Consider the following 24,656-nt stretch of genomic DNA (forward strand, 5'->3'; position numbering starts at 1 on the left):
TGCTCCTGTGGTGGCATCTACTGCTGCTGCATGGCATATGCTAATGCTCCTGTGGTGGCATCTACTGCTGCTGCATGGCATATGCTAATGCTCCTGTGGTGGCATCTACTGCTGCTGCATGGCATATGCTGCTGCTCCTGTGGTGGCAACTACTGCTGCTGCATAACATATGCTAATGCTCCTGTGGTGGCATCTACTGCTGCTGCATGGCATATGCTAATGCTCCTGTGGTGACATCTACAGCTGCTGCATGGCATATGCTGCTGCTCCTGTGGTGACATCTACTGCTGCTGCATGACATATGCTAATGCTCCTGTGGTGACATCTACTGCATGGCATATGCTGCTGCTCCTGTGGTTGCAACTACTGCTGCTGCATGGCATATGCTGCTGCTCCTGTGGTGGCATCTACTGCTGCTGCATGGCATATGCTAATGCTCCTGTGGTGGCATCTACTGCTGCTGCATGGCATATGCTAATGCTCCTGTGGTGGCATCTACTGCTGCTGCATGACATATGCTAATGCTCCTGTGGTGGCATCTACTGCTGCTGCATGGCATATGCTGCTGCTCCTGTGGTGGCAAATACTGCTGCTGCATGGCATATGCTAATGCTCCTGTGGTGGCAACTACTGCTGCTGCATGGCATATGCTAATGTTCCTGTGGTGGCAACTACTGCTGCTGCATGAAATATGCTGCTGCTCCTGTGGTGACATCTACTGCTGCTGCATGGCATAAGCTAATGCTCCTGTGGTGGCATCTACTGCTGCTGCATGGCATATGCTAATGCTCCTGTGGTGGCAACTACTGCTGCTGCATAACATATGCTGCTGCTCCTGTGGTGGCATCTACTGCTGCTGCATGGCATATGCTGCTGCTCCTGTGGTGGCATCTACTGCTGCTGCATGGCATATGCTGCTGCTCCTGTGGTGGCATCTACTGCTGCTGCATGGCATATGCTAATGCTCCTGTGGTGGCAACTACTGCTGCTGCATGGCATATGCTGCTGCTCCTGTGGTGACATCTACTGCTGCTGCATGGCATATGCTAATGCTCCTGTGGTGACATCTACTGCTGCTGCATGGCATATGCTAATGCTCCTGTGGTGACATCTACTGCTGCTGCATGGCATAAGCTAATGCTCCTGTGCTGGCAACTACTGCTGCTGCATGGCATATGCTAATGCTCCTGTGGTGACATCTATTGCTGCTACATGGCATATGCTAATGCTCCTGTGGTGACATCTACTGCTGATGCATGGCATATGCTGCTGCTCCTGTGGTGGCATCTACTGCTGCTGCATAGCATATGCTGCTGCTCCTGTGGTGACATCTACTGCTGCTGCATGGCATATGCTAATGCTCCTGTGGTGACATCTACTGCTGCTGCATGGCATATGCTGCTGCTCCTGTGGTGGCATCTACTGCTGCTGCATGGCATATGCTAATGCTCCTGTGGTGACATCTACTGCTGCTGCATGGCATATGCTGCTGCTCCTGTGGTGGCATCTACTGCCGCTGCATGGCATATGCTGCTGCTCCTGGGGTGACAACTACTGCTGCTGCATGGCATATGCTAATGCTCCTGTGGTGACATCTATTGCTGCTGCATGACATATGCTGCTGCTCCTGTGGTGACATCTACTGCTGCTGCATGACATATGCTAATGCTCCTGTGGTGACATCTATTGCTGCTGCATGGCATATGCTAATGCTCCTGTGGTGACATCTACTGCTGCTGCATGACATATGCTAATGCTCCTGTGGTGACATCTACTGCTGCTGCATGGCATAAGCTAATGCTCCTGTGGTGGCATCTATTGCTGCTGCATGACATATGCTAATGCTCCTGTGGTGGCAACTACTGCTGCTGCATGGAATATGCTGCTGCTCCTGTGGTGGCATCTACTGCTGCTGCATGGCATATGCTGCTGCTCCTGTGGTGACATCTACTGCTGCTGCATGGCATATGCTACTGCTCCTGTGGTGACATCTACTGCTGCTGCATGACATATGCTAATGCTCCTGTGGTGACATCTACTGCTGCTGCATGGCATATGCTGCTGCTCCTGTGGTGACATCTACTGCTGCTGCATGGCATATGCTGCTGCTCCTGTGGTGGCATCTACTGCTGCTGCATGGCATATGCTGCTGCTCCTGTGGTGACATCTACTGCTGCTGCATGGCATATGCTACTGCTCCTGTGGTGACATCTACTGCTGCTGCATGACATATGCTAATGCTCCTGTGGTGACATCTACTGCTGCTGCATGGCATATGCTACTGCTCCTGTGGTGGCAACTACTGCTGCTGCATGGCATATGCTACTGCTCCTGTGGTGACATCTATTGCTGCTGCATGACATATGCTAATGCTCCTGTGCTGGCAACTACTGCTGCTGCATGGCATATGCTACTGCTCCTGTGGTGGCATCTACTGCTACTGCATGGCATATGCTACTGCTCCTGTGGTGGCAACTACTGCTGCTGCATGGCATATGCTAATGCTCCTGTGGTGACATCTACTGCTGCTGCATGGCATATGCTAATGCTCCTGTGGTGACATCTACTGCTGCTGCATGGCATATGCTGCTGCTCCTGTGGTGACATCTACTGCTGCTGCATGGCATATGCTAATGCTCCTGTGGTGACATCTACTGCTGCTGCATGGCATATGCTGCTGCTCCTGTGGTGACATCTACTGCTGATGCATGGCATATGCTAATGCTCCTGTGGTGACATCTACTGCTGCTGCATGGCATATGCTAATGCTCCTGTGGTGACATCTACTGCTGCTGCATGGCATATGCTAATGCTCCTGTGGTTGCAACTACTGCTGCTGCATAACATATGCTAATGCTCCTGTGGTGGCAAATACTGCTGCTGCATGGCATATGCTAATGCTCCTGTGGTGACATCTACTGCTGCTGCATGGCATATGCTAATGCTCCTGTGGTGACATCTACTGCTGCTGCATGGCATATGCTGCTGCTCCTGTGGTGACATCTACTGCTGCTGCATGGAATATGCTGCTGCTCCTCTGGTGACATCTACTGCTGCTGCATGGCATATGCTAATGCTCCTGTGGTGGCAACTACTGCTGCTGCATGACATATGCTAATGCTCCTGTGGTGACATCTACTGCTGCTGCATGGCATATGCTAATGCTCCTGTGGTGGCAACTACTGCTGCTGCATGACATATGCTAATGCTCCTGTGGTGACATCTACTGCTGCTGCATGACATATGCTAATGCTCCTGTGGTGACATCTACTGCTGCTGCATGACATATGCTAATGCTCCTGTGGTGACATCTACTGCTGCTGCATGGCATAAGCTAATGCTCCTGTGGTGGCATCTATTGCTGCTGCATGACATATGCTAATGCTCCTGTGGTGGCAACTACTGCTGCTGCATGGCATATGCTGCTGCTCCTGTGGTGGCATCTACTGCTGCTGCATGGCATATGCTGCTGCTCCTGTGGTGACATCTACTGCTGCTGCATGGCATATGCTACTGCTCCTGTGGTGACATCTACTGCTGCTGCATGACATATCCTAATGCTCCTGTGGTGACATCTACTGCTGCTGCATGGCATATGCTGCTGCTCCTGTGGTGACATCTACTGCTGCTGCATGGCATATGCTGCTGCTCCTGTGGTGGCATCTACTGCTGCTGCATGACATATGCTAATGCTCCTGTGGTGACATCTACTGCTGCTGCATGGCATATGCTACTGCTCCTGTGGTGGCAACTACTGCTGCTGCATGGCATATGCTACTGCTCCTGTGCTGGCAACTACTGCTGCTGCATGGCATATGCTAATGCTCCTGTGGTGGCATCTACTGCTACTGCATGGCATATGCTGCTGCTCCTGTGGTGGCAACTACTGCTGCTGCATGGCATATGCTAATGCTCCTGTGGTGACATCTACTGCTGCTGCATGGCATATGCTAATGCTCCTGTGGTGACATCTACTGCTGCTGCATGGCATATGCTAATGCTCCTGTGGTGACATCTACTGCTGCTGCATGGCATATGCTAATGCTCCTGTGGTGACATCTACTGCTGCTGCATGGCATATGCTAATGCTCCTGTGGTGACATCTACTGCTGCTGCATGGCATATGCTGCTGCTCCTGTGGTGACATCTACTGCTGCTGCATGGCATATGCTGCTGCTCCTGTGGTTGCAACTACTGCTGCTGCATGGCATATGCTGCTGCTCCTGTGGTGGCAACTACTGCTGCTGCATGTCATATGCTAATGCTCCTGTGGTGACATTTACTGCTGCTGCATGACATATGCTAATGCTCCTGTGGTGGCAACTACTGCTGCTGCATGGCATATGCTGCTGCACCTGTGGTGGCAACTACTGCTGCTGCATGGAATATGCTGCTGCTCCTGTGGTGGCATCTACTGCTGCTGCATGGCATATGCTAATGCTCCTGTGGTGACATCTACTGCTGCTGCATGGCATATGCTAATGCTCCTGTGGTGACATCTACTGCTGCTGCATGGCATATGCTAATGCTCCTGTGGTGACATCTACTGCTGCTGCATGGCATATGCTGCTGCTCCAGTGGTGACATCTACTGCTGCTGCATGGCATATGCTAATGCTCCTGTGGTGGCATCTACTGCTGCTGCATGGCATATGCGAATGCTCCTGTGGTGACATATACTGCTGCTGCATGGCATATGCTAATGCTCCTGTGGTGACATCTACTGCTGCTGCATGGCATATGCTAATGCTCCTGTGGTGGCATCTACTGCTGCTGCATGGCATATGCTAATGCTCCTGTGGTTACATTTACTGCTGCTGCATGACATATGCTAATGCTCCTGTGGTGACATCTACTGCTGCTGCATGGCATATGCTAATGCTCCTGTGCTGCATGGCATATGCTAATGCTCCTGTGGTGACATCTACTGCTGCTGCATGGCATATGCTGCTGCTCCTGTGGTGACATCTACTGCTGCTGCATGGCATATGCTAATGCTCCTGTGGTGACATTTACTGCTGCTGCATGGCATATGCTAATGCTCCTGTGGTGACATTTACTGCTGCTGCATGGCATATGCTGCTGCTCCTGTGCTGGCATCTACTGCTGCTGCATGGCATATGCTGCTGCTCCTGTGGTTGCAACTACTGCTGCTGCATGGCATATGCTAATGCTCCTGTGGTGGCATCTACTGCTGCTGCATGGCATATGCTAATGCTCCTGTGGTGGCATCTACTGCTGCTGCATGGCATATGCTAATGCTCCTGTGGTGACATCTACTGCTGCTGCATGGCATATGCTAATGCTCCTGTGGTTGCAACTACTGCTGCTGCATAACATATGCTAATGCTCCTGTGGTGGCAAATACTGCTGCTGCATGGCATATGCTAATGCTCCTGTGGTGACATCTACTGCTGCTGCATGGCATATGCTAATGCTCCTGTGGTGACATCTACTGCTGCTGCATGGCATATGTTGCTGCTCCTGTGGTGGCATCTACTGCTGCTGCATGGAATATGCTGCTGCTCCTGTGGTGACATCTACTGCTGCTGCATGGCATATGCTAATGCTCCTGTGGTGACATCTACTGCTGCTGCATGGCATATGCTGCTGCTCCTGTGGTGACATCTACTGCTGCTGCATGGAATATGCTGCTGCTCCTGTGGTGACATCTACTGCTGCTGCATGGCATATGCTGCTGCTCCTGTGGTGGCAACTACTGCTGCTGCATGGCATATGCTGCTGTTCCTGTGGTGACATCTACTGCTGCTGCATGGCATATGCTGCTGCTGATGTGGTGGCATCTACTGCTGCTGCATGGCATATGCTAATGCTCCTGTGGTGACATCTACTGCTGCTGCATGACATATGCTGCTGCTCCTGTGGTGGCAACTACTGCTGCTGCATGGCATATGCTGCTGCTCCTGTGGTGACATCTACTGCTGCTGTATGACATATGCTAATGCTCCTGTGCTGGCATCTACTGCTGCTGCATGGCATATGCTACTGCTCCTGTGGTGACATCTACTGCTGCTGCATGGCATATGCTGCTGCTCCTGTGGTTGCAACTACTGCTGCTGCATGGCATATGCTAATGATCCTGTGGTGGCATCTACTGCTGCTGCATGGCATATGCTAATGCTCCTGTGGTGGCATCTACTGCTGCTGCATGGCATATGCTAATGCTCCTGTGGTGACATCTACTGCTGCTGCATGGCATATGCTAATGCTCCTGTGGTTGCAACTACTGCTGCTGCATAACATATGCTAATGCTCCTGTGGTGACATCTACTGCTGCTGCATGGCATATGCTAATGCTCCTGTGGTGACATCTACTGCTGCTGCATGGCATATGCTGCTGCTCCTGTGGTGACATCTACTGCTGCTGCATGGAATATGCTGCTTCTCCTGTGGTGACATCTACTGCTGCTGCATGGCATATGTTGCTGCTCCTGTGGTGGCATCTACTGCTGCTGCATGGCATATGCTAATGCTCCTGTGGTGACATCTACTGCTGCTGCATGGCATATGCTGCTGCTCCTGTGGTGACATCTACTGCTGCTGCATGGAATATGCTGCTGCTCCTGTGGTGACATCTACTGCTGCTGCATGGCATATGCTGCTGCTCCTGTGGTGGCAACTACTGCTGCTGCATGGCATATGCTGCTGTTCCTGTGGTGACATCTACTGCTGCTGCATGGCATATGCTGCTGCTGATGTGGTGACATCTACTGCTGCTGTATGACATATGCTAATGCTCCTGTGGTGACATCTACTGCTGCTGCATGGCATATGCTAATGCTCCTGTGGTGGCAAATACTGCTGCTGCATGGCATATGCTGCTGCTCCTGTGGTTGCAACTACTGCTGCTGCATGGCATATGCTAATGCTCCTGTGGTGACATCTACTGCTGCTGCATGGCATATGCTGCTGCTGATGTGGTGACATCTACTGCTGCTGCATGGCATATGCTACTGCTCCTGTGGTGACATCTACTGCTGCTGCATGGCATATGCTGCTGCTCCTGTGGTGACATCTACTGCTGCTGCATGGCATATGCTGCTGCTCCTGTGGTGACATCTACTGCTGCTGCATGGCATATGCTGCTGCTCCTGTGGTGACATCTACTGCTGCTGCATGGCATATGCTGCTGCTCCTGTGGTGACATCTACTGCTGCTGCATGGCATATGCTAATGCTCCTGTGGTGACATCTACTGCTGCTGCATGGCATATGCTAATGCTCCTGTGGTGACATCTACTGCTGCTGCATGGCATATGCTAATGCTCCTGTGGTGACATCTACTGCTGCTGCATGGCATATGCTGCTGCTCCTGTGGTGGCATCTACTGCTGCTGCATGGCATATGCTGCTGCTCCTGTGGTGACATCTACTGCTGCTGCATGGCATATGCTAATGCTCCTGTGGTGACATTTACTGCTGCTGCATGGCATATGCTAATGCTCCTGTGGTGACATCTACTGCTGCTGCATGGCATAAGCTAATGCTCCTGTGGTGGCATCTACTGCTGCTGCATGGCATATGCTGCAGCTGATGTGGTGGCATATGTTGCTGCTGTTTGACAGAACCTAGGTTCTTTCACAAGACGATGCTGGAGATAGGTCGGGAGCATCCTCCACTGAATACACCCTTGGTTGCAGGATGTCCAGTATTGCAAGGTAGGAGGTATTGTGGCCAAAAACAACATCCTCCTCCACACTTCATGATGATTGTTTCAGGCTCATCCTCATATACAGAACCTGAAAAATAAATTATTATTATTAGAATTATTATTATTATTATGATTACTGATAACATATTACAGTCGTTAATTGAAAAAATAGAAATAGAGCTGCAGAAATAAATATCGGCTAGATTACGAGTTTTGCGGTATGAGCGGCTTGGTGGTAACTTGCAAGTTATTTCCACCACTCACCTCCCTATAGCGCTGCTATTACAGGTTTTCATAAACCCGGCGTTAGCAGACAATATTGCAGCGTTGAGCAAAATTGAGCTCCATACCGCATTCAAATACCAGCACTTCTTTGAGCTGGTTTTACGTGCTCGTGCACGATTTCCTAGTTTCCTAGCTACCTAGTTAAAATAAATACAAATTTACCTGTAAAATAAAACCTAATCTGAGTTATGTTAACACCTAACCTTACACTACAATTAAATAAATTACATTAAAGGGACACTGTACCCAAAAATGTAATTTCGTGATTCATATTGAGCATCAAATTTTATGCAAATTTCGAATTTACTCCTATTATCAAATTTTCTTCATTCTCTTGGTATCTTTATTTGAAATGCAAGAATGTAAGTTTAGATGCCGGCCCATTTTTGGTGAACAACCTGGGTTGACCTTGGATAAATTCATCCACCAATAAAAAAGTGCTGTCCAGAGTACTGAAACCAAAAAAAAAAAGCTTAGATGCCTTCTTCTTTTGATAGCAAGAGAACGAAGAAAAATTGATAATAGGAGTAAATTAGAAAGTTGCTTAAAATTTCATGCTCTTTCTGAATTACAAATGAACAAATTTGTGTTCAGTGTCCCTTTAATTAAATACAATTAACTAAATTACAAAAAAAAAAACCCACTAAATTACACAAAATTAAAAAAAAAATCAAATATTTAAACTAATTACACCTTATCTAATAGCCCTATCAAAAAAATAAAAAAAAAAAATAAAAAAATAAAAAAACCTAGCCTACAATAAACTACCAATGGCCCTTAAAAGGGCCTTTTGCGGGGCATTGCCCCAAAGAAATCAGCTCTTTTACCTGTAAAAAAATAATACAAACAACCCCCTTACAGTAAACCCACAACCCACACAACCAAACCCCCAAATAAAATCCTATCTAAAAAAAACTAAGCTCCCCATTACCCTGAAAAGGGCACTTGTATGGGCATTGCCCTTAAAAGGGCACTTAGCTCTTTTCTGCCCAAACCATAAGCTAAAAATAAAACCACCCAATAAACCCTTAAAAAAACCTAACACTAACCCCCAAAGATCCACTTACAGTTTTTGAAGACCGGACATCCATCCTCAACGAAGCCGGGAGAGGTCTTCATCCAAGCGGCAAGAAGTCTTCAACGAAGCTGGGAGAAGTCTTCATACAAGCGGCAAGAAGTGGTCCTCCAGATGGGCAGAAGTCTTCATCCAGACGGCATCTTCTATCTTCATCCTTCTGACACCGAGCGGCTCCATCTTCAAGACATCCAGCGTGGAGCATCCTCTTCTTTACACGGCTCTTCAAGAATGAATTCTCCTTTAAATGATGTCATCCAAGATGGCGTCCCTTGAATTCCGATTGGCTGATAGAATTCTATCAACCAATTGTAATTAAAGGTGAAAAAATCCTATTGGCTGATCCAATCAGCCAATAGGATTGAACTCACATTCTATTGGCTGATTGGAACAGCCAATAGAATGCGAGCTCAATCCTATTGGCTGATTGAATCAGCCAATAGGATTGAAGCACAATCCTATTGTAGTGTAAGGTTAGGTGTTAGTGTAACTCAGGTTAGGTGTATTTATTTTAGCTAGGTAGCTAGTAAATAGTTAATAACTATTTAGTAACTAGTCTACCTAGTTAAAATAAATACAAACTTGCCTGTGAAATAAAAATAAAACCTAAGTTAGCTACAATGTAACTATTAGTTATATTGTAGCTAGTTTAGGTTTTATTTTACAGGTAAGTATTTAGTTTTAAATAGGAATTATTTAGTTAATGATAGTAATTTTTATTTAGATTTATTTTAATTATATTAAAGTTAGTGGGTGTTAGGGTTAGACTTAGGGTTAGGTTTAGGGGTGAATAACTTTAGTATAGTGGCGGCAATGTTATGGACAGCATATTAGGGGCTAATAACAGTAATATAGATTGAGGCGATGTTAGGGACAGCAGATTAGGGGTTAATAATATTAGATATTAATATTAAAAACTAGTGTTTATGATGCGGGAGTGCGGCGGTTTAGGGGTTAATATGTTTATTATAGTGTCGGCGATCTCTGGAGGGGCAGATTAGGGGTAAATAATTTTATTTTAGTGTTTGCGATGCGGGAGGGCCTCGGTTTAGGGGTTAATAGGTAGTTTATGGGTGTTAGTGTACTTTTTAGCACTTTAGTTATGAGTTTTATGTTATGGCTTTGTAACATAAAAGCCATAACTACTGACTTTCAGTTTACGGTATAGGCTGTACAAAACTCGTAATCTAGCTGCATGTTTGTTATGAAATCAACATAACCATAACCGCGTGAGCCCTTATGCTCGCCGGAAACAGGATTTAAGAAGCAGCGGTCTTAAGACCACTGCTCCTTAACTCGTCCACCATCTCTGAGGCGGCAGACAGCAATCATCCCGATCAGATACGATCGGGTTGATTGAGAGAATGGTCTTGAATGTGCAGGGGGCATATGCTTTCGGCATTTATTGATGTGAGGCAGACATGATCCGCTACAGTGGAGCATGTCTGCTCGTACTTTGATAATTCGGCCTCTAAGTGTCTTAAAGGGACATTAATTCTTTAGGGCCAGATTACAAGTGGAGTGCTAAATATCGCTTTTATGAAAGCAGTATTTGCGCTATAATGTTTAATACTAGCGCTGGTATTACAAGTTCACAGCAATGCGAACGAGACCTCGCGTTCACATTGCTGGGAAGTATTGTGTTGACGAGAGCACGTTTCCATAGGCTCCAATAGGAGGTGGTATCAGAACTTCAACGCAGCGAAGTGGGTAAGTAGCGCAGTGATGGCAGCAAATATAAATATGAATGTATATGATAATATACATATATATTTATGTGCAAATATTTGTATATACACATATTAACACATACATATATATGCATATAAACATATACATATAAATTTACAAGGAACACACAGTTCCCATAGACCGCACTTTTGAGTACGTTTTTTTTTTAACACCCCACTCCCACTAACATTAGCCCTAAAATACTGCCTAGTGTAGAAATTTTAAAAAAAAAATCAAGTTGCTGCTATTTTTATTTTTTAATAAAATATGCTAGACTGTATATTGGGCCATTTGGGACATATTTAAAAAATTAACCAGAGATCTTATAAGTGCACTTTAAATGGATGATTATTTATTGCGCGCCCGCAAACGGGAAAATTTGCTTGTTTGTGGGCGTACAATAATTTAGTGCTCTACTTGAAATCTAGCCCTTTATGTATAGACACTTTTAAATTCACTTCTATTTTCAAATTAACTTTTTTTATCTTGGTATCCTTTATTTAAAAATAATATATACATACCCTACACTACTGGGGGATAGCTGGTAATTAGTGGTTACACAGATTTGCCACTTGTCATTGGCTCACCAGATTTTCCGCTAGCTACCAACAGTGCATCGCTGCTCTGAATCTGACTTCAACTATATTTAACCTTTATCTAACTATATTTTATCTCTATCTGAAGGTTAAATACACAGTTATGTACAAGCAATGGTGATAATAAAAAGTTATTTAACATATTAGAGCATTTTCTTTTGCACTTTTATATCCCTATAAACTTTGAAAGCTTTAGACAATTTTCTAGATGAAAGTAAGGATTTCCATATAATGGTTGCAAATGTAATGGTTGGAATGTTCTGCAGACGGAATTGAGAGGGCCTAACGAGAGTGTAGAGGAAATATAAATGACTAATTCAAATTTTAGTGGAGAGGTTGGCTTGGGGGGATTTTCACCTAGTTTAGGAACAAATAAGTTAATAGTGAAATCAAAGAAATTGAGTTTACTCATGAACTAGGTATGTGAAAGAAAATAGCCCTTACCTCTGCATAGGAAAAATAGAGCAAGATATTGCAGGTATTTAAACCAAAAGGTTACAAATGTTTTGCCAGATACAAAGTAGATTTAAACTATCTTATACAACTAAATGGCTCTGCATGATGGATATAAAACATTTGCATGAAATGGTGCTAAACCCGTTCAATGCTAAATCAATTGTGAAATGTTTATGTTACTTTTTTATAGGTATCTTAAGATTTAGTAGTGACCTAAATTTCTTAGTTACATGTTTCTTTTTGTTGGTGAGTAAGTAATATTCTTAAACCTGAAAGGTTATGTCCATAAAAAGGCTATTTGTGTTTATGACACAAGGAGTGTGTCACTTATTAAAGCATGAATCATTTTACATTGACGGCTAAATAGATTTCAGCAGAGAATTGTTTCTGTGATCTTAAATAGACAATGCCTCTCAAAAGCCTCTGAGAATTGGAACAACAATTTGCTAGCAGTATATGTTGTTAATGTTTGCACAATGTGTTCTTTGTCAAAACCTTAAAACTGTTTAGCAAAACTGTTGGTCTACTTAAGGAAACATATACATTGGAAATAGATTAGCAATGATTGCCAGTACAAAAAGGCAGTGGTAAACATGTTTATATATATACTTCAAAGATCTCTGAAATTACTTAACTGGAACTAAGAATTCCTAAAGGAATATTCAAATCATATATAGAGCAAATTATTTTTTTTAGACATGACTGTCTTAGGCCCGATGATCTAACGGTCTCTGGGTTGGTGAGTTTATTATAGATTGTTTGCCAGTATTTCTATTTTCCTGGTGGAATTATCTAAAGCCGCTTTTTACACTGAAAACAGAATGTCTCACTAAGGGGCATCTACTGCTTTTTCATATGGCAAAAGTTCACAAAAAAATGTGTATTTTGAAAATCTTACAAAAATAATATTTGAACCTTCCAAACAAAAAAAGGAAAAAATTGTATTGCTAGGGTGGATCAAAAATCGTAACAAAATTACGGCTAGATTACAAGTTTTGCGTTATGAGTGAAAAAGCCTCATAACAATGCTTTTTCACTACCGCTGGTATTACGAGTTTTGCAGGTATAGCTGTACCGCACACTTTTTTGGCCGTAACGCAAAGTTACTACCACAGCTTTCAAAAAGTCCTTTTTCAATGGGACTTCCATAGCGCCGGTATTACGAGTTTGCCTGTCCGGCCAAAAAGTGATTGGTACAGCCAATAACTACAAGATCCGTACCGTAAACTGAAAGTCAGTAGTTATGGCTTTTATGCTACAAAGCCGTAACATAAAACACATAACTAAAGTGCTAAAAAGTACACTAATACCCATAAACGACCTATTAACCCCTAAACTGAGGCCCTCCCACATCACAAATACTAAAATAAAATTATTAACCCCTAATTTGCCACTCCTGACATCTCTGCCACTATAATAAACATATTAACCCCTAAACCGTCATACTACCGCATCGCAAACACTTGCTAAATATTATTAACCCATAATCTGCTGTCCCTAACATCGCCACAACCTACATTACTGTTATTAACCCCTAATCTGCTGCCCCCAAAATCGCTGCCACTATACTAAAGTTATTAACCCCTAAACGTAACCCTAAGTCTAACCCTAACACCCACTAACTTTAACATAATTAAAATAAATCTAAATAAAAATTATAATTAATAACTAAATAATTCCTATTTAAAAATAAATACCTATAAAATAAAACCTAAGATAGCTACAATATAACTAATAGTTACATTGTATCTATCTTAGGTTTTATTTTTATTTCCCAGCTAAGTTTGTATTTATTTTAACTAGGTAGATTAGTTAGTAAATAGTTATTAACTATTTACTAACTACCTAGTTAAAATAAATACAAACTTACCTGTAAAATAAAACCTAACCTGTCTAACACCTAACCTTACACTACAATTAAATCAATTACATTAATTAAATTCAATTAACTAAATTACAAAAGAAAATAAACACTAAATTACACAAAATAAAAAATAAATTATCAAATATTTAAACTAATTACACCTAATCTAATAGCCCTATCAAAATAAAAAAGCCCCCCCAAAATAAATACCCCCTAGCCTAAACTAAACTGCCAATAGCCCTTAAAAGGGCCTTTTGCAGGGCATTGCCCCAAAGAAATCAGCTCTTTTACCTGTAAAAAAAAAATACAAACAACCCCTCAACAGTAAAACCCACTACCCACACAACCAAACCCCCCAAATAAAATCCTATCTAAAAAAACCTAAGCTCCCCATTGCCCTGAAAAGGGCATTTGGATGGGCATTGCCCTTAAAAGGGCTTTTAGCTCTTTTTCATCCCAAACCCTAAGCTAAAAATAAAACCCACCCAATAAACCCTTAAAAAAACTTAACACTAACCCCTGAAGATCCACTTACAGTTTTTGAAGACCGGACATCCATCCTCAACGAAGCAGGGAGAAGTCTTCATCCAAGTGGCAAGAAGTGGTCCTCCAGGCGGGCAAAAGTCTTCATCCAGACGGCATCTTCTATCTTCATCCTTCCGACACGGAGCGGCTCCATCTTCAAGACATCCGGCGCGGAGCATCCTCTTCTTTCAATGGCTACTGAAGAATGAAGGTTCCTTTAAGGGACGTCATCCAAGATGGCGTCCCTTGAATTCCGATTGGCTGATAGAATTCTATCAGCCAATCGGAATTAAAGTTGAAAAAATCCTATTGACTGATGCAATCAGCCAATAGGATTGATCTTCAATCCTATTGGCTGATCCAATCAGCAAATAGTATTGAGCTCGCATTCTATTGGCTGATTGGAACAGCCAATAGAATGCAAGATCAATCCTATTGGCTGATTGCATCAGCCAATAGGATTTTTTCACCTTTAATTCCGATTGGCTGATAGAATTCTATCAGCCAATCAGAATTCAATGGACGCCATCTTGGATGACGTCCCTTAAAGGAACCTTCATTCTTCAGTAGCCATCGAAAGAAGAGGATGCTCCATGCCGGATGTCATGAAGATGGAGCCGCCAAGCGTTGGAAGGATGAAGATAGAAGATGCCGTCTGGATGAAGACTTCTGCCCGCCTGGAGGACCACTTCTTGCTGCTTGGTTGAAGACTTCTCCCGGCTTCGTTGAGGACTTCTGCCCATTTGGATGAAGACCTCTCCTGGCTTCGTTGAGGATGGATGTCTGGTCTTCAAAAACTGTAAGTGGATCTTCGGGGGTTAGTGTTAGGTTTTTTTAAGGGTTTATTAGGTGGGTTTTATTTTTAGCTTAGGTTTTGGGCTGAAAAAGAGTTAAATGCCCTTTTAAGGGCAATGCCCATCCAAATACCCTTTCCAGGGCATGGGGAGCTTAGGTTTTTTTAGATAGGATTTTATTTGGGGAGTTTGGTTCTGTGGGTGGTGGGTTTTACAGTTGGGGGTTGTTTGTATTTTTTTTTACAGATGAAGAGCTGATTTATTTGGGATAATGCCCCGCAAAAGGCCCTTTAAAGGGCTATTGGCAGTTTAGTTTAGGCTAGGGTTTTTTTTTTTATTTTGGGGGATATTTTTTATTTTGATAGGGCTATTAGATTAGTTATAATTAGTTTAAATATTTGATAATTTCTTTTTTATTTTGTGGAATTTAGTTTTTATTATTTTTTGTAATTTAGTTAATTGTATTTAATTTTAGTGTAATGTTAGGTTTAACTGTAAGACAGGTTAGGATTTATTTTACAGGTAAATGTGTATTTATTTTAACTAGGTAGTTGGTAAATAGTTAATAACTATTTACTAACTAGTCTACCTATTTAAAATAAATACAAACTTGCCTGTGAAATAAAAATAAAACCTAAGATAGCTACTATGTAACTATTAGTTATATTGTAGCTAGCTTAGGGTTTATTTTATAGGTAAGTATTTAGTTTTAAATAGGAATTATTTAGGTATTAATTGTAATTTTTATTTAGATTTATTTTAATTATGTTAAAGTTAGTGGTGTTAGGGTTACGTTAGGGTTAGGGTTAGACTTAGGGTTAGGTTTAGGGGTTAATAACTTTAGTATAGCGGCGGCAACGTTGGGGGCAGCAGATTAGGGGTTAATAAGTGTAGTTAGGTGGGGCGATGAAAGAGGGGTGGCAGATTAGGGGTTAATAAGTGTAATGTAGGTGGCGGCGACATTGGGGGCGGGAGATTAGGGGTTAACAGCTGTAATGTAGGTATCGGCGATGCCGGGGGTGGCAGATTAGGGGTTAATAAGTGTAATGTAGGTGTCGGTGATGTCGGGGGCAGCAGATTAAGGGTGTTTAGACTCAGGGTTTATACTAGGGTGTTAGGTGTAAACATAACTTTTCTTTCCCCATAGGAATCAATGGTGCTGCGTTACAGAGCTTTATGCTCCTTTTGCACAAGCACGTAAAACCAAAGTAAAACCAACTCAAAGCAGTGCTGGTATTTGGGTACGGTATGGAGCTCAATGGAGCTCAAAGCTGCATATTGCCTGCTAACGCCGGGTTTTTGCAAACCTGTAATAGCAGCGCTATAGGGAGGTGAGCGGTGGAAATAACTTGTATGTTAGTACCGAGCCGCTCATAACGCAAAACTCGTAATCTAGCCGTTAGTCACCAAAAATCGTATTTGATCAAAATTGTAAAATTTATATGTAAATTACACAGGAATTTATCAGGTTAAATGTGCACAGTGTACATTGTAATTTAAGTACACTGGATGTGCAAAAATCAGTTAGGAATTCATACAAAATTCAAACCATAATTGTTATTTTTTTCCTAAAATGGGTGTTCCATTGGTGTTTATGAAATTATCTTTTTAATCCCAGTGTAATTCAATAAAGATTTTCACAATACAGATCTCACAGTTTTTCTCGCAAACTAACCCTAATAGAAAAACTTATGCATACAAAAATATAGGTGATTGTAAGATGCTGTACGCAGAAAACAAAGTAATGTTATTTCTATTGTCTGCAGGATTTAATGTTTTAAGTGCCCCCCTGCTCACTAACTTTGCTCCACAGTGTGAAATGTCCCTTTTCAGTGAACTCCATTACTTTCAATAGGAGACAACTCACCACTCGCAGGGACTGCCCCTTTTTATGATAATTCCACCCCTGCAAGGGTTAGCATGAAAAACCACATCTGAACTTGTGAGGTTTAGATCATGGGGCCCTTAGTGTCAAGTATCTAAACATTTGCTCAAGTTAAGACCAAAAAGTTTGCCTGGTATATGTAGAAGGTTGGTGCCCAGGGCAACACTAAAGTAAATAGCCAAGGATTGAAGAATGCACATATAAATGTCAGCTATACAGACAGTTTAAACAAACACCTGTTATACAGTTTATTGGATATATTACTAATGCCTACCAGAAGACATTAAAACATATGGAAATGCAATTTAAATAAAATCTAAACATCAACAAACCAGCGGTGGTCTTATTCCACCAGTGGCTTGTTAATGTTTAGATTTGATTTAAATTGCATTTCCATATGTTTTAATGTCTTCTGGTAGGCATTAGTAATATATCTAATAAACAGTATAACAGTTGTTTGTTTACACCGGTCTGTATAGCTGATTTTTATAGGCGCACCCTTAATTCCTTTGCATTTTCAACTTTTTTAAAGGTTTGGGATTAACCTTTTATAAGGGGTGCTATGCTATACTATCTAACGGGTTTTCTTGCTTTGTATACTAAAGTGAATAGGCTTAGCAGTGTTAATAGCCATGGTGTGCTATGTTTATATAATGAAAGGGCAGAAAGTAGTCACGCTTGAACAAATAAAGTCTTTGTGAACAAGAAAAGGGTTTATTGGACAAATTCAAGCTAGGTAAGGCTACGGGTCAGAGTCAGTGATGCCTGACGCGTTTCGCGCATGCGTACATATGCTTCATCGGAGGCTACATAGATTCTAAAGAGACTGGGCTATATACATACATGTGACCAATCAGCTGTTAATAGCGAGGGTGTGCTATGTTTATACCAGTGAAGGATTTGACTATAGAGATGTGCACTAAGTATAACACACATGCTTCTTCTAATAATTTAACTTATGTGACCTGAGTTAAGGTTAGCTCTGTTTAAACTATTCATGTAGAAAGTAAACTGGTGATAGATTTGGCACTAAGACCAGCAGAGGAGGTGGTAAAAGGCCCCTAGGGATGTTATTACAGTGCTTGTTAATTTGTTATAACTTTCCTGACATTTGCGTTTCTGACTTGTTGTCCTGGTTCAGACACTAGCCTGTATTTTGTACTACCTCTCTAATTTGATCACTGTCTTTACTTTAAACTGTGTGGTTTGAGACCTGTTGCTGAGTTATGGAACTGTACTATGGATTATGCCCTTGACTGCCCCTCATGTTTTGATGCCTGGTTATTATTGGATACTAGTGTTCCTGGCTTCGGCTTGTATCCTAACTACTCTCCTGCACGTTCCTTGTACTCTGATAATTGCTGCTGCTTTGCTGGGCATGACTTTGGCCTGACCCTCACTTCAGCCTGCAACCTACTACTACGAGTTTGGTTCCAGCTGCTAATAAAGGTAACCAATTACAAGTTCCCAAAAAACTTATTTTACACTAACGTAAACCCGAAAAGTGCAAAAATCCTAATTTGAGTTTTCCCATACACGTGCACGTGCATGTATTCACCCATAGAGATTAAAGGAGACAAAAAAGTGAAAAAAAACCTAACACCCTAGATTGTGCAAACTATATTGCATTTTTGCATTCCCAATAGAAATCATTATAGAAATAAAAGTGAAAAAAACCCTACCATAAGCCCCTAGCCTAATAATCCCTAAAAAGCAATCCCCCCACAACACAATGTAAAAAAAACTATTAACCCCTAAACCGCCATCCACCACAATGCAAAGTAATAAACTAACATCTAAACCCCCTAACCTAATACCCCTAACTTAACCCAAATTAAAATACCCCTAAATTTACAAAAAAAATCCTAACTACCTTAAAAAAAACTTAACTAAAAATAAGAAAACCTAATATTACAGAAAAAGAAAAACAAACTAACATTACAAAAAAGTTAAAAAGTCTATGATTACAAAAAAAGAAAAAAAGTCTTAAAGGTACATGAAACCCAAAATTTTTCTTTCATGATTCAGATAGAGAATACAATTTGAAACAAATTTCTAATTTACTTCTATTATATAATCTGTTTCATTCTCTTGGTATCATTTGTTGAAGGAGCAGCAATGCACTACTAGTTTCTAACTGAACACATGGGTGAGCCAATCACATTCAATATATATATATGCAGCCACCAATCAACAGCTAGAACCTAGTTTCTCTGCTGCTCATGAACTTGCCTAGATAAACCTTTCAGCAAATGATAACAAGAGAAGGAAGCAAATTAAATAATAGAAGTAAATTGGAAAGTTATTTAAAATGGTATTCTCTATCTGAATCATGAAAGAAAAATTTTGGGTTTCATGTCCCTTTTAACATTACAGAAAATAAAAAAGTAATTACCAACATTTTTTAAAAATATTTAATCCTATTCTAATACCCCCAAACCCCTCCAAAAAAAAGCCATTACCTAAAAATAAACTACCAATGGCCATTAAAGGGCCTTTTGTATGGCATTGCCCTAAAGCGATCGGCTCTAATTTTAAAAAAACAAACCCCACTAACCCCTCTAACATTACAACCCCCCACCCCACAAAATAAAAAAATAAAAAAACAACCTAAATTACCATATGCCCTGAAAAAAAGGCATTCAGCTCTTTTGCTGCATACAAAAAAAAACAACTAATGTATTAAATAAAACTGACCCCATAAAGGTACTCACCGATGATGATGATGGTGGCGGTTCATCTTTTTCCAGACGGCGGTCCATCTTCTTCATCCAAGCGGTGGCGGTGGCAGTGGTCCTCATCTTGTGAGATTCAACATGGAGGTCCCCTTCATACGGTCTCCAGACGCATACTGAATAGTGAATGTGAGATACCACTTTTATATGGTGGTACCATTGCATTCCTATTGGCTGCTTCAAATCTTCAAATTCAAATGAGTCAATATGTTGAAGCTTGCAAGCTGAGGAAGTAGTATTACACAATTTAAAGGGATAAAAAGTGCACGTTAGAACATTTTATTATATAACAACTGTGTGTTTAACCCCTTCACCCAAATCCAACGTATATATATACGTTGTGCGGACATTGCTTATCGTAACTCAAAATGTATATATGCGTCTGAGCTGCAGGAAGCTCCAGCAGTATAGGCTGTTAAGTTACTGATGAGAGCTGGGGTTCCTGAGCTCCAGGCATCTGCCCGCATATGGAACAAGAGTGTGATCAGTGCCCAGGTTCCATATGAAGGCAGCTGCCAGATCGCTACAGACAGGGACAATGTTAGGATCCCATAAAACATATGTTTTTTAATACACAAACCTACTACTTTCGGATTTAGAGCATCTAAAACTTTGTAATCTACTCTGCATGTTTATATCTGTCAAGCATTTATGGCTCTGAGTAGCCTAACAAAAGTGTCAAGGGGGTGTGTATGTTCATAGCCTATCCAAAGTGACTAAATAGGCGTGCACAAGGTATGGCGACAATTCCAAAACGTCACCTCCCACTGTCAGCCGCTTGTCTGCATAGAGTAAACAGATGATGTGAGGTCACATCATCTGTGCAAGTCATAATGATCATTATTGTGGCATGTAAATGTAGCAGGTTCTTTCTCTATTGTTAAAATAGTCTCAACGATGTTGATAATTTAATTCAAGAGTGGTCTGCTACAAGTACCACCCACAAAAGGTGTGCAAACCTCCAACCTGGATTAAGCTACAATCAGTATGCGCCATGGCATCCTGAGTGAATAGTGTGTAGTGGTACTACGTAAAATACCGCAATTATCTATAATATAATATACCTTAATGTTCATTATGTGTGTCATAAAATATATTAGAAAGGAATGTAATTGAGCATGACATAAACACAAGAGAAGTGAAATGATGTTTAGTGGGGAACCCAAATATAAAAATATATAAATCTAGTGTCGGGTGCCCTCACAATAATAGTAGTATGTGATGATATATAACCTGGTGCGAATAAAACTAAAAACTAAAAATATAGTGTCCTGTCATAAAGCACCTAATATTTGTGCCATTAATGATGATGCCAGCCGTCCCCATCAGGACATACATTAAAGATAATAACCGAATGTAAGAAAGATAAGATGAGTTAATTATGTTGCTCAAATCTTTGACTTGATCAAACAACTAAAAAAAAAAAATCAAGTCAAAGATCAAGTCAAATCTTTCTTACATTCGGTTATTATCTTTAATGTATGTAATGAATATCTCTTTAAGTGACGTCATCCAAGATGGCATCCCTTAGATTCCGATTGGCTGATAGAATTCTATCAGTCAATCGGAATTAAGGTAGAAAAAATCCTATTGGCTGATGCAATCAGCCAATAGAATTGAACTTCAATCCTATTGGCTGATCCAATCAGCTAATAGGATTGAGCTTGCATTCTGTTGGCTGATTGAAACAGGATTTTTTTTACCTTAATTCCGATTGGCTGATAGAATTCTATCAACCAATTGGAATCTAAGGGACGCCATCTTGGATGACGTCAGTTAAAGAGATATTCATTACGAAGAAGCCGTCGTTTGAAGAGGATGCTCCGCGTCGGATGTCTTGAAGATGGACCTGCTCCGCGTCAGATGTCTTGAAGATGGACCTGCTCCGCGCCGGAAGGATGAAGATAGAAGATGTCATCTGGATGAAGACTTCTGCACGTCTGGAGGACCATTTCTGCTGGCTTTGTTGAGGACATCTTGCCGCTTGGATGAAGACTTCTCCCGGTAAGTGAATGTTCAGGGGTTAGTGTTAGGATTTTTTTAAGGGTGTATTGGGTGGGGTTTTTTTTTAGGTTAGGGCTTTGAGCCTGCAAAAGAGCTAAATGCCCTTTTAAGGGAAATGCCCATCCAAATGCCCTTTTCAGGGCAATGGGGAGCTTAGGTTTTTTAAGTTAGTATTTTATTTGGGGGGGTTGGTTGTGTGGGTGGTGGGTTTTACTGTTGGAGGGGTTGTTTGTATATTTTTTACAGGTAAAAGAGCTGATTACTTTGGGACAATGCCCCAAAAAAGGCCCTTTTAAGGGCTATTGATAGTTAAGTTTAGGCTAGGGTTTTTTTTATTTTGGGGTGCTTTTTATTTTGATAGGGCTATTATATTAGGTGTAATTAGTTTAAAGATCTGTAATTTGTTTTTTATTTTCTGTAATTTAGTGTTTGTTTAGCTAATTTAATTTATTTAATTTTATTTAATTGTATTTAATTTAGTTAATTTATTTAATTGTAGTGTAGTGTTAGGTGTTATTGTAACTTAGGTTAGGTTTTATTTTACAGGTCAATTTGTATTTATTTTAGCTAGGTAGTTATTAAATAATTAATAACTATTTATTAACTATTCTACCTAGTTAAACTAAATACAAACTTGCCTGTAAAATAAAAATAAACCCTAAGCTAGCTACAATGTAACTATTAGTTATATTGTAGCAAGCTTAGGGTTTATTTTATAAATAAGTATTTAGTTTTAAATAGGAATAATTTAGTTAATTATAGTAATTTTCTTTAGATTTATTTTAATTATATTTAAGATAGGGGGTGTTAGGGTTAGACTTAGATTTAGGGGTTAATACATTTATTATAGTGGCGGCAACATTGGGGACAGAAGATAAGGGGTTAATAAGTATAATGTAGGTGGCGGCGATGTTAGGGGTGGCAGATTAGGGGTTAATAATATTAGGGGGGTGCGGGCCGCACCTGGGTGACACCCTCCAGGCCAGGGGGTGACCCAACAAAAAAAAAATATATATATTATTTTTTATTTTTTTTATTTTATTGAAATTCAAAGAAATACATGTAGAGAAGCATAGATTTTTTTTATTAGAGAGGCCGGCATTTGTGAACATTAGTGGGACTGGGGACTGCTAGCCTAAACCTGTCTGCCTATCTGTGCTCACTGCTCAGTGACGTGTGGAGCAGTGGAGTAACTCACTGCTATGCTGTCTCTCTAAACGGGAACTGGGAAATCGTGAGATGGATGCCTGGTACCTGACCGCATGACTATCTCACACTGTCTCCAAAGTGAAGGAGCCATGTATGATGCCCACCAGACCGGTACGGTTACGGTACACTAAGTGCACACTGAACAGGTAGGAGGGGAGGGCGGGCAGGGGTCCGGGGGTGGTCAGTGTACAGAGGTGCTTGGCCATAAGGAGCGGTAGGCACGCGGCCCGGGGCTGTGCACTGACAGACTTGGAACAGAGTCAGAGTGCAGGATTTTCATAGTTTGCGCACCTAAACCTTTTCTTCTGTGGTTTATTTTAGAGTGCTCTGTTTTTGTTTCATTTGATGCTCTGCTGAGCCAGGGAGCAGCTCTAGGCATGAGCTTTATAATGCAGTGCAGTTTACATATTTTGTATGTGTGTGTGTCTGAGTTTTTGTGTGTGCGTGTCTCAATGTTTTTGTGTGTGTATGTCTCAGTGTTTTTGTGTGTGTGTTTTTGTGTCTCAGTGTTTTTGTGTGTGCGTGTCTCAGTGTTTTTGTGTGTGTATGTCTCAGTGTTTTTGTGTGTGTGTTTTTGTGTCTCAGTGTTTTTGTGTGTGCGTGTCTCAGTGTTTTTATGTGTGTATTTTTGTGTGTGTGTCTGAGTGTGTTTCTGAGTGTTTGTGTGTGCATCTGAGTGTGTTTTTAAGTGTGTCTGAGTGTTTGTATGTGTGTGTGCCTGTGTTTTTGTGTGTGTCTGCTTTCTGGGGGGGTGATACCATAACTTACCGCACCGGGTGACACCAACCCTAATGACGCCACTGGGTGCCCCTAAACCTGCAAGACTCGTAATAGCAGCAGTAGTGAAAAAGCAGCGTTAGGACCTGTTAACACTGCTTTTTCAGCTTAACGCAAAACTCGTAATCTAGCCAAATGTTTATTGAATCTTGGCCAATGATTTAAAGCACTGGTTTTCACACCTGTCCTCAAGCCTCAGGCCAGGTTTTCAGGATTACCTTGGATAAGAGCAGGTAAATTAACCAGGTTTACTAATCAGCTGATGTGGCTCAAAATGTGGCCTGTTAGGGAGGCCTGAAGACAGGTTTAAAAACCAATGATTTAGAGGGATCTTAGCTCTATTTATTCAATGCTCTTTTACCATATAGTTATTTTTTTCTTTTGTTTATTGTTCCATAAATATTACAGATAAAGAATGTAATATTTACTTTTTCATAATCCAATTTTCTTTTACAGCTGTAATGTAATGACAATTATTTTATTATTTGTATATTTTTTATTGTTTTCCCCTTGCCAGTTATTAATTTTTATTTGGAAAAAAAAAACAGTAAATAAATTCTAGAAATTTCTTCTTAGCTAAGGATGAATCACCTTCTAACGTTATGAGAATGTTTAACAGACATTAGGATGTGCAATTTACTGTATTTCAGTAAAGTTCATGCAGAGTCCAGATGCTAATTTACCATAAGCCACGATGTTAGTGAAGTTCTTTAGTAGTTTCTTTTTACTTAAGAAAAAGTTACAGAAATTGTAATTTCAGTAGTAAGCACTATGACTCACCAAGGATAATAAGTCCTTCAGGGGTTACCATACAAATGACTACCACAGTTTACAAACAGTATTAAAAACAGGTAAACATGTCAATTAATTTCCAATCTGGCCACAATTCCATTATGGTTAAGCCTAAGTATGTGCACATCCCTAATCTCCTTAATGTCTGATTAATTATGTTAGAAGAATATGATATAACTGATTATTGTCATTAATCATGCATATGTTTATTTTATTAAATAAATAAACCACAGATTATTCTAAGTAATTAAAATCGCCA

Source organism: Bombina bombina, chromosome 2 (assembly GCF_027579735.1).
Source record: "Bombina bombina isolate aBomBom1 chromosome 2, aBomBom1.pri, whole genome shotgun sequence".
Lineage (NCBI taxonomy): Eukaryota > Metazoa > Chordata > Amphibia > Anura > Bombinatoridae > Bombina > Bombina bombina.